General features: G+C 33.0%; 1 long non-coding RNA gene across 1 annotated transcript in view; it reads left to right on the forward strand.

The window, feature by feature from the left end:
- LOC26530065 overlaps positions 1-7,043 on the forward strand; it is a 34,864-nt gene extending 27,821 nt beyond the window's left edge. The window contains exon 5 of the long non-coding RNA XR_001450565.3: positions 6,814-7,043. This is a non-coding gene — a long non-coding RNA (uncharacterized LOC26530065). The remainder of the gene's footprint in view (positions 1-6,813) is intronic.
- Positions 7,044-12,025: the final 4,982 nt, after the last annotated feature.

Raw genomic sequence — 12,025 nt, forward strand, 5'->3', positions numbered from 1 at the left:
CTTACAAATTGTTGTTATATATCACTTCTGTTAAATACCAAAACTAATTACTGAATCCAATTTCAATGAAACCGAATCTGCATTGCTGCTTGTAATGAAAAAAAATTAAAGAAAAGTAAAGTAAAGTAAAATTTTTCCACTAATTCTTTTATGCTTAATTTGGTGACTAATTTAATGAAGTTCAAACTTTAAAGCCAACCTTGTTTTTACTACTAAAAGTAATAAAAGTGAACAAAACACAAATACAATAATATTTGAATAACTGTCAAATTTGTGAAAATCAAAGCAACCATAAACTATTTCAACAACACAGAAAACGAAAGTAAAGTTTGTGCTACTATGTAGAAGTCATGTTTAAAACTAATTGTGTTAACTATTTTACAATTAAAGAATATAAACTAAACGTTTGTAATGTCATAATTGAACAAAGCTTGGGAATAAAAATGAAATCAAATCATTATAAAATATCGATCATATTTTGAAGTTCAAATCTTAATAAATAAGGTAGCCAAAAAATAAAACTAGAACAAAGAAAATCAGTCAAAGATCAGTAATATTCATAGAATCATAGGAAAAATATATTTATTATAAAAACATTTGCTTTTACTAGACTAAACCTTGTTAAATTTATAGCTATTGGCCATTACCCACTCATATTTCTGTCTGCACCCTCATAAATGGTGCAATGTGGTAACTTCTTTTTCACTCATTCTCATTAGATATGCCCACTTAATGACTTAAGAAGCAATGACCGCTTCTGGTTCGTTGATTCCTTTATACACAAGTTATTTAAGTGAGGTCTATGCATGGCACAAACTCACAAACTTAATCGAAAGGGTAGGTACATGTTTATGTAAATATGCGCAAAAATTTATTCAAATTTTCTAACTTTTTTTTGCACGTTTTGTTTAAGATATAGCGTTACTTTTCATTAATTTTGCAATTTCCTTCTTAATATGCATAAACATAAATGAACCATACATAAATTTTAGATTTTGTATTGATGAATGACGCATTTGAATTTATTTATTTTGCAATTGATGACTAAATATAATCATTTTGAAGAACCTTGACCACTTATTCGATTGTGAGGTAAGACCTTCGACTTGTTGGGGGATTTGCAACGTCATTTTTGGCCGATGCATTGTCTTTTAGCAAACTATTAGCTAACGAATTGCATTGCAAAGATATCTATACATTTGCAGTTTATTTATAATTATCTTCTTGGCCCGAAAAAGTTACGTCAATTTTCCCTTCGCTTCGCCCATTTTCCCCTATACCTTTCAATTCACACAAAAGTATTTTCTATATAGAATTACGCGGGGCGTGTACTCACATTCCGTTTCGTAATCTTGCCAGATAAAAAAGACGACAACAAAGCAACAAAAAGAAGAGCACAAGTGAAGGGTGATGGGTTTGGGGAGAGGTTGAGGTTGGGTGGGTGAAGGGAAATGCATTCTGCCACTTGCCTTTTGTTGCAGTCTGTCAGTCTAAATTTATATATGTATACGTGTACCTAAGTTGCAATTCGTATTAAAATCTATGCCAAATTGCATGAGATATTCAAAGTGATTTAGAGTAAAGATCTTGACAATTTTGTTGGCTATTCAAAAACGTTTTGTTTCCCTTCAACCTAGATACATTCTGTCTCCCTCTGTATCTCTCTTTCTAAATATACAATTTGTTTCGCCTGAGTAAGTCCATAACCAGATCTTAATAGATCTATCCCTCTCCTTCTCAACTCGTCATCTATTACAACTTGTAATTTATGCAAATTCTAATTTTCAGCACGCTTCAGCAACTCGAAAATGTTTTCGTCTTTCCTTCTATTACTTTTTTTGTTGTTGTTCTCAACTTTTTTTTAGTTGTCTCCATAAACATATCATTCTTGTGTTTTTATGGTTTTTTAACCAGAAACTGTATTTGATTGGGACCAAGGATCGTAAAATAACAAGACGAAGAAGAAACAGAGTCTGTCTGCTTGTCTGGCAGTGAAGTCCAGGCAGGAATTTTATTATACAGAGCATAAAAATTAAGCAACATAAACTGCCAGAGAACCGAGAGCAGAGAGCATAAACCAGGCAACATAGCACAGAACAGAACTAATTAACATTCCCAAGCTTCCCAAGCTCCACAGACTTTCAGTATAGTTTCATGGAGTTTAAAAATTAAAGTTGGTCGATTGCACATGTGTATATGTATGTGTTTATGTGTGTAATGAGTGTGTGGGTATACAAACAGGCGGCACTGTGAAATATATGGCAGGCGGTCATCCGCAGAACCCAAAACATAGATTTTAGGAGGGGCATTTGGGCACAATGGGATAAATATCGAACTTGAGTCACGAGGAAATTCAAGTTTCCCTTATTTTATGGATACTTAGCTCTTTAACATGAGCTTATGAATTAGGTTACTATGGATAACAACCATAATAACCTAATTCATATAGGTTGATTGTTAAGTAACTAAATCGGAAACTTTAAGAAATCCTTAAAAGGTATTACCAGCTGTTTAGGAATTTACATGGTTTTATTTTATTTAAAAGCCTAATCCAAGAATCCTTTTCTTACAAAGGTAATAGCGAACCTTTAGGATAATCTGGCTAAAACAGTTTGATATCTTAGTATAAAAGTGGAAATTTAGATTAGGATTTAGATAATTATTTCAATTTTTACTTTACACATTACTGAAAGCAAAGGAAATACGTTTTAACTGAAAATCACTAAAATATAGCATTAGTTATTCATATACACATGTAAAAATAAATAAATCATTAAATCTGTTGAAAGATTTATGGATTTTTTCAGTTTTAATAAAGTTTCTAAAACTTATTCGACTTAAAAGTTTTAAAAAACATCGATTCTATTTAGTTATGAATAAGCTGCCCTTTATCTTACTTGTTATCGATTTCTAGTCACGCTGCGATAAGTCACATTGCCACGTTCTCATCTCTAATTTGGTCATGGTTTAACGGCTTTTTTCTTCTCTTCACAACTTCCCACTACATGGCAGTAACCCCAATGAAATTTTAAAAATTCTAATGGAACTCTTTCACTCTTTTTTTTTTTCGTTCCCCCACTTTTTTTCTCGACCCTTTGACAACTAACTACTTTTTTTTTGTTTAGGTTTGCTTATGCTTCATTTGTTCTATTTTATTCAATTTATGCTTTGTTTTGGTGTTTTAAAATTTTTGTTCTTTTTTTGGTATATCGGAAGTTGTTTTGTTAATTTATGACTTGTAGTAGGTACATATGTTTGATGCATGTTTTTTGTTGTGTTTGAGTCTCTGTGTGTGTGTGTGTCTCTCCCCTCTATATTGACAGGAAATGCAATTAGTTTTTATTCATTCTTATGGTTATTCTCATTTGGGCTTCGCTCATGCATTCTTTCTCTCTTCAGTATTTTTAGAGAAGTGTCATAAATTTGCCATGTACCCTAGTATTCATTGGGGTTTCATGGAGTATTTTGGAATGATCAGGAAACCATAAAAGTTTTGAAAAAGGAAATATGAAATGTTTCTTCACCTAATCGGACGGTATCTTCTAGTCGAGCTAAACTTTAGCAGTTCAGAAATTATGTTTATGTTTCGGTCTTGGTGTGTGGGCTGTCTTCTTCCCCAACTTCCCCTCTCACATCATTCTAAAAGCCCATCCCCATCTTTGTTTCTCTCTGGAACTTCCCTATAAGTGTTTGACCCACATGTTTTTATCTTTTTGGTCATTTAAGTGCTTCTTGTGTAAAAATTGTTTATGGCATTTTTGACAAATTTGTTTGAGAATTTACAACTCGTTTTTGGTGATAGATTGAAGTATGTATCAATTGATGATGCAGTTGGGAACTCCCCCTTCAAAGAAAATGTGTGGTTCAGAAAAACCAGATGTTTAGTTTGAGAAAACGATGTACGAAATTGCTTTATTTTACATTGACACGTGTCTTCCCCTCTCAATCTCTCTTTCGCGTTTGGCTCTTGTGAATTTTCGCTAAAAATAATCAAAAATTGTTTCATCTTACGCCTTGATTAAAACACACAGAGAGCGACAGAGAAAGAACTATTGGCAGGAATTGGCGCGTGAAAATTATTTTGTTTGATTTTTCATTTTGTTTTGTGTTTTGTGTTGTATTTGCCAATTGGAAAGCGTTAATTAGCGAATAAATATGAGTAACGAAACAAAAAGAAGCAGCATGCACAGTATGCAGGGGGAAAATTTCTCTATGTTGAAAAATAAAACAAAGTAAATTATAAATCGAGTGAAGATGGACACGTACGTGCCAAACACACTTCGATCATATCGATTTCACTGTGAAAAACTCGTTCAAGCATGTATTGCAGCCGTTGCTGCTGCTGTTGCTGCAGCAGTCGCTTTTCATTTTCATTTTCAGTTTTGTAATGACAATTTGAGTCAACAGGGGGCGCCACATTCACACACATGCCATATACTGTTCGTATTTGTTTGCCTGGCTGGCCTCTTCTAGTGCGTTCTAGATAGTTGCAATCCATTTATTATACAAGTGAGTGTATATTTTTCAGATAGATTGCAAACGAAAATCTCATAAATTCCTTTCACGTTCTTTTCTCTCTTTCACCCAATCTTTCTCTCTCTCTCTCTCTAGCTCGTGCTAGACTAAACATAACTTGGTCACTGGGTCGATTGTCGTTTTGTCTGGGGGCCACACGATCTGATCTGATCTAATCTCAACTGAACTGAAGTATTCTTCTGTTTGCTTATTTCCCTGCTGTTTCTTGTTTGGGTTTTCAAGTATTTTCCATTTCTCTCTTCTTGGCCAATTTGTATTTATTTACTTATGAATAATTTTCTTGGCATTTTTATAGTCTTAGTCAGTTGGATACCGCAACAGGTGGAAGTCATTCAAAATGGGAGAGTTTTTCTATATCTTGCCCAATGGATTGATCGATATTTGTAAATATCAATTGATATATGTTTCTCCTTATACTTACTCTGAAGTTGTTTTCGAATCGATCGCTGAGCGAGTTTGAATTAGCAATTCACTTTGTTGAAATTTGAAATTCAAATTTAAGACCACATTTTGCATTGTAAATGCATAAAGTCAGCTAGAAAATGGTTCATTCTTTTCCTATTAGGTTTTGAATGTCTTTGGGCATCTGGATCGAATATGTATTACAAATTTCCTTAAACTTAAAAAATTCAATCATATAAAATTACCATTGAAATCAACCTCAAAATGACCTACCTTTCGTTGCCTTGTTGCGACGTATCTACTGCACACAATTATCTATGCCTTCGATATTGAAAAGCCTATTGGGGAGTCTATAATCAAGCGCAGAGCATAACTTATCGTAGGTCAAAAAATCATCCAACAACTGCAACAAAATTGCTGCTGGTGGGTAAAATGAAGTGAGCTCCTTGTTCGACTTTTTTTGTCTTGAAGTCTCGCTCCACACTATGATTAAGCAGGCAAAGCCAAATGGCTGCATGATGCAGTCCATTGCAGTCCATTTGATGCTGGTCAATGGTCAATACAAAAACAAAAACAAAAAGATAAAGAAAATAGTTGATTGGTTTGTTGTTGGTTGGTTCGTTCGTTGTTTAAATCTGGTCTATGGTATATTAAAAGAGAGAAAAATTGATAGGAAATTGGGTTGCAGTTCATTGACTTGAAGTTGGTTTGATGCAACAACTTGATTGAAATAATTAAATGCAACTCTCTTGATATTGACTCTGTCTTGATCTACCAATCTGTCAGTTATGAGATGATGTAAGTTTGACTGATTGACAATGACAGTTTTAATAATTGATTAAGTCTGCGTAACACACAGACACACACACAGAGACACAGACAATTGCTTACCAATAAGCCATCAATCAATGTTGGTTTTTATTTCATTTTGTTGCATTGCTTTTGTTTACTTTGAAAGAGAAATAGGAAATGCAATGGGCGTGGCAGTTGAAAAGTGAAAACATTTGTCGCTTTCAATGGAAATGAAATTGGAAAATGTGTTAAAAATCACTTTTTTCCACTCCATTCAATGCGTAGCGAAAAAAAATCTTTGAGATACTTTCTGTCAGCCATAAGCTAGAGTCTCAGATACAGATACATTTGCAGATACAGTCCACAAAGCGGCAGAAAACCAACAGCAACAGACACTGACAGCTGTCAACGCGTAACTTTGTATTTGGTTTTGTGTCGTTTTTTGCAAGTGACCAGAAAACACAAATTTATTGCATGCCAAAATGAAACAGAAGCAAAACTGAAACCGAAACAAACAAAACAAAAAAAAACATACACAGATATAAAGAAAATGCCAAAGTTCTTATAAATAGCCAAGACGACCCTGGCTGCCCTTAAAATGCCGGCAATACGCTCTGTTTAGCTACGGATGTTTGTCTCTTTCCTCGGTGTGTGTTTGAGGAAAGTTATGCGGCCAGACAGACGTTCAGGCAGACGGATGGATAAATAGATAGATAGATAGATACATAGCTAGGTGGATAGGAGCTGTCACTATGCAGGAAATGGGCGGAAGTTTCAGTTAGTTGAAACAAAAAAACGGGATAATCGATAGAAAACAGCTAGAAAAATGTATCTAGATCATTGGTAAAGGCAAATTTTTATAGGTCGAATCGAAATAGACGCTAAATTGAAAGAAATTGTAAATTATATGCCCCATAAAGTATGCCTCGAATTTCTTAAAGGAACACACACTTTCATGCAAACATTAATTTATAATAAAAAATAAGTAAAAAATATCATAAACATTTTCATTCAACAAATTGTTTTTCTATATTTACGAGTTTTTGGTTAATAATAGTTTTTACAACTTTATTTTCATTACAGGTAAGCTAATGGAAAAATTCTCTGGCATACCGCAAAGGCATTTGGTTTATTTAATGCCACTTTATTATCAGGTATCCGCATATTTTGCAGCCTTCTCACTATGAAAAGGGGTCATACCTCTAAAATGGACCATTAATTCTTCTTCCCGTAACCCTCAAGACAACTCAAATGTAACCAAATTACTCGGGCAGAAATAGACGAAGAAATAGAATGCATAGAACGCAAAAACAGCCACAAAAGTTTTCTTTTTTTTTATATTGTTTTTGTTTCACGTTTTTAATTAAAAACCAAACGTAGAGGAAACCGAAGCTGAAGACCAAACAGAAGATTTTCCAGTTACAAAATGACGAAGACGATGACGATGACGACGACGAGTATTAATTAACAACTTCCTCTCTTGACCATCGCTTGAGTTGGTATTTTTAATTTTCGTTTTTTTTATAGTCTTGCAAATGGCCAGAATAATTATGATTATCATTACGAGTTTTTATTTTCGTATTGTATTCTCGGCACATTTGACCCAAATCGGCAGCAGCAACAGCAACAGCTGACAAGAGTGACCCATTTACGAAGGCCCAAAAAAAAAGAAGAAAATTTATTTTGTTTTGTTTTAATGATTTGTACACATGGGTGAATAAACAAATGAAATAAATGTTTAAGGAATATGTGGCATTTGGCAAAGCAGGCATTAATTTGTTTATTGTCTTGGTCAGAGAATCAGTCGTTAATGCAAAAGATTGAGCCAAGATCCCAAGCAATCGGAAAGACATTCAATTTAGAAAAGTTTTTGGGATATTTGCTAATGCAACTCTTACGAAATTGACATTCATATGTCATAAGTGTTTTTTATTTATCTTTCTTGAACTAAACACTTAAAGTGACATTCATCCATTCATTTATCATCTTAATCTGTTGCCATGCGCCACTCCTGTCGCTGCTGCTGTTGCTGCTTCTGTTGTCTGCCTCATCAAATGGCCAAATACCGCCAAAGAGTCATGAAAAAACAAAAGACCACATATAGTAGCATTAACAACAACAACAGCAACAACAACCACAAGATGACAGACAAAAATCTTTCGTAAATAAAAAGCAAAACAAAACAAAAAAGCTAAAAAATGTCCCACAGAAATTTCCATATGAAAGCCTTTCCAACCGAAAGTAAAAACAAAATTTATAGGCAAAAGACAGCAACTGCCGAGATCTGTCAGCGCTTTTCATTTTCTTTTTTTTTGTTTTATGCAACACTTTAAAATGTAATAAATAAATTATCATGGATATTTAAATGATGGGAAAAGCAAATGAAAGAGTGGTGAATCCAAAAAAAATGGAAATTTCAAATGAAAAATCAGTTAAAATGAAAGCATAGAGGAAAAACTGATAGCAACTGGGCTATAACAAATTGTAGTTAACAATTAACAAGACAATTTAAATCATTTAAATTAAATAGTCTGTCTTTTAGTACAGTTTACAAGATGTTTAATTAAATTTGTATAAATATAGTATCGAAGTAAAAACTTTTAACCTCACTTGTGTAGTCGATAACTTGTGAAGTGTTATAAAAAGTATAGAAATAATTAATAGTTAGAGTAAACGATATATTTGCATATTTTAAACATTAGATTAATTATATGTTTTGTGGAAAACTCTTATGGCATGACGACCTTTTTGATATTTGATCAAAGTTTTTATTAGCCGGCTCGAGGTCAATAAATTAAAATTTTAAATTATTTATTTTTGGCTTACGATTTCCTGCGGAGATTTTTAAGTTAAACTTGACGTTTTAATATCCTCAGAATAGTGCCTTAGAATTAGTTTCTTGAACAATTTGTTGCATTTCACATTTGATCTTAATTGTGATTGTGTATAACGACGAAAACCCTAACAAGTTTCTTGATCAGTGGGCAGAAAGGCAAAGAAAAAGAAAAAAACCAAAAAGTTAAAAAAAGTTAAAACCAAAGAGACTAAAATCCTTTTGACTCTTCAGTCTTTAGTTTGAAACTTGCTAAACTGGCTTGGACAGTGGATACGAGTGGCGAGTTTTTTTTTTTCTTTCCTCTGATGTTTGTAGGTTTTTTTTCTGTTGTTGTTGCTTTTTGAAGATCATGGTCCATGCCAACAAGTTGCAATTGCTGCTCATGATGTTGTTGTTGCTGCTGCTGCTGTTGTTGTTGTTGTCGCCAAACGCATGCACTTAAGTACCTCTGATTGTTAAGGTTAATGCACTTGAGTTCGTTGTCGCTTCTTTGCTGACCAAACTTGGTCAGGTTGTTATAGTTGCTGTTGTTGTTGTTGTTGCTGCTGTTGCTGCTTTGTGGCAAGTTGCTGCTGTTGTTTTGCTGTTACTTTGTTTTGGCTGCTACTACTATCGTGATCTTGTCGCAATTTACATTTTATGCACCAATAAATGCGTAAAATATAATTACCCGTTAGACTCTGACAGATCTCCGACAACAGCAACAACAACAACAGCAACAAAAACAAACATTGCCAATTTGCTTTTGCATTTTTGTTGCAGTTTTCACTTTGAACAAGCCAATTGCAATTTATCTTTTGACAAATATTACGCATACGAAGTGTTGTATGTTGATAATTTTGTTACTTTTTTTTAATTTTCTTTAATTTTTGACTTGATGGAAAATGTTTTGTGTGTATAAGAAAGTGTTGTGCCTGATACTTTCACTTGCACACTTGGCAGACTTTTGTTTTTCCTTTTTTTGTTTAGGGATTCGGTAGTGAAGTAGTCATATATTATATAGTTACTTGGCAATGACTTTTTATTGTTTTTCAAGAGAAAAAGTAAACTTCGCTTACTGGTTAATAGTCATTATTGTCTTTCCAATATTTACGATCAAAAAAAGGAATAAAACCGAAGATAACTCACAAGCTATTAAAAAATTGGCGAAAGGGCAACGAATTATTTTGCAACTGTTCAAGATGAAAGATGGAAAGTTGTTAATAACTTAATCCGTGACATATTAAACCGGTTTGCAACTATTAAAATAAATTCCATAAAAATTGTTGCTAGAATCACAAGTTGTGGTTTGTGAACGATTCACTGAAATATAATTAACTTTAACGATTTAAAAAAACAAAAATCGAAATGAGAAAAACATTTGCTTATTTTTTAATGAATCACAAAAGATGAGCTGGACTTATTGTACGATAAACACTTTAAAATTGTATATATTTGAATATTAAAATCACTTGGTTCTGCAATTAACTTTGGTCAGGTGTCATATATATTAATATACATCTTTTCACTTCAATTACCAAATTCTAAGTAATTATTGTCTTATCATTTTTTTGTGGTGGTTCTCTTTTAATATTAATCTTATTCTTTCCTAGTCAAAATTTTTAAGGCTTAGCCAGGCTTAGCTCTTGCGATTAAAAGAAAAAACGAACTTAAACCATCTTCTTAGCTTAAATTATTTTCACATCTGAAATTACTTTCGGAGTAAATATGTGTTCTTGAAGGTTCTGTTAGCCATCTATTTTATCTTATCTTTGCTGTTTATTTTGCCCTTTTTTCTGAAATTGGCCAGCACATAAACTCTAGCTTCATCTTCATTTCTCACTCTTAAAAACGGCATCGATTACGTGACTGCTGCAACTACATGCACATGGAAAACCATAAAAACCACAAATTGCTTAGCTTACCGAAACCAGCAAAGCAAAAAAAACAGCGAAGAAAAAAAACACTAACTGAACAAAGTATAAAAGGAAAACCTGAATAACAAACCATTCACTGCACACATCTACTCGAGGGTGGATAACAACCTTCAGTTAAAAGAAAAACCTCAAAACTAAGCCAAAGCAAAAAATACACCAACGCCAACAACAACAACAACTTGAAATGCATTTGGCAAGCAGCCTCTCGAGAATCGTTTTGGTAGTAGTTTTTCCTTTAGCCTTGTCATGAGTGAAACAAAAATCTAGGGACAAATAAATATATGGTTATTGCGAAAAGCCTATTGTTGTTGGCCGCAACAACAACAACAACATGAAAAGGGCATTAAAAAACTTACTTTTTACGATGATGTTTCGCTTAATTTTTTATGTTTTGTTTTGACTGCATTTACAACTTCACTGAGAACAAACAAATTTGTTTGTTAACATTTTGTTTCTTTCGCCATGGTGGTATCAATTAAAAACTTGACCCACTTTAATTGGATGACTAAAATTTAAGCAAAAGTTTTTTTTTTTATTTTTTATTTTGATTGTTGACGATTTTTGTGTTTTGGCAGTCATTTTAATGATTAGTTACATAAGAAACACCTGGCTAGGTCCGATGACCAAGCACCAGCCCCAAAGACCAGCCTCCTATTCCAAGTTTCTGTTTCAAGGCTATAGCATGAAAATCCATTCACTTGGATTATTCACCAATTGCAATTTCAATTTCTAGCATTCATCTAAACAATACCAAAGAGAAGTTACATTTTATATTATGGTTTGTTGCTGCTGCTGCTTGTTTTTGTTTTGTAAATTAACTAAAAACTTTGTGAAGCGAAAAGCAATTAGACATGCGATTCTCGAAAGTCTGACAAAGTAATGTCAAAGTTGTAATTAAAAACTCAATTTTTTTCGAGACAAATGCTGAAATATGAAATAAAAGTTTTAAGATGCTTAAAATATTTCTATACTCTCAAAAAAAACTTTAAAAGAACTAGTAAGTAATATGGGAAATGTTTGTTGTTAATCTTAAACATAATTTTGAGGTCCTTGGTGTTTCGTTTAGCCCTTAATAAAATGTTATCTATAGGCAACACTGGCTTAGAACGGGTTAAAATCTAATGATGTGATCCAATTTAGAAGCTTCTGTTACTTTAGAGTTTTAAGTTGCAAGTGTACCCTTTCCTTTGTTTTTCCTATAGAGCATTATGTAGTCTGCTTCTTATTTTAGCCAACATATATTGTGTTCTCGTTTAGTTACCCATCTCATCTTACATCTTTACTTTCAATATGTTGTGGCCCTTCTTGCCTTAAAAATAAAATAAAAGCCAAACAATTGACATTTGATTGACAGACAGTTGCTTGTCAAATATATATCTATATATATATTTCGATATATACATATTTGACAATTAGATGGCAGCAAAGTGAAATTGCTTTCGATTTCGATAAAGAGTGAGAAATATCTTGTTTTTCGTAAAGAAAAATCAAAATCAAGTTAAGAATCTAAAACTTGAGAAATTTGGGTCACAATTTCTGCTTC

The sequence above is a fragment of the Drosophila willistoni genome (genome assembly GCF_018902025.1).
Source record: "Drosophila willistoni isolate 14030-0811.24 chromosome 2R unlocalized genomic scaffold, UCI_dwil_1.1 Seg167, whole genome shotgun sequence".
Taxonomy (NCBI): domain Eukaryota; kingdom Metazoa; phylum Arthropoda; class Insecta; order Diptera; family Drosophilidae; genus Drosophila; species Drosophila willistoni.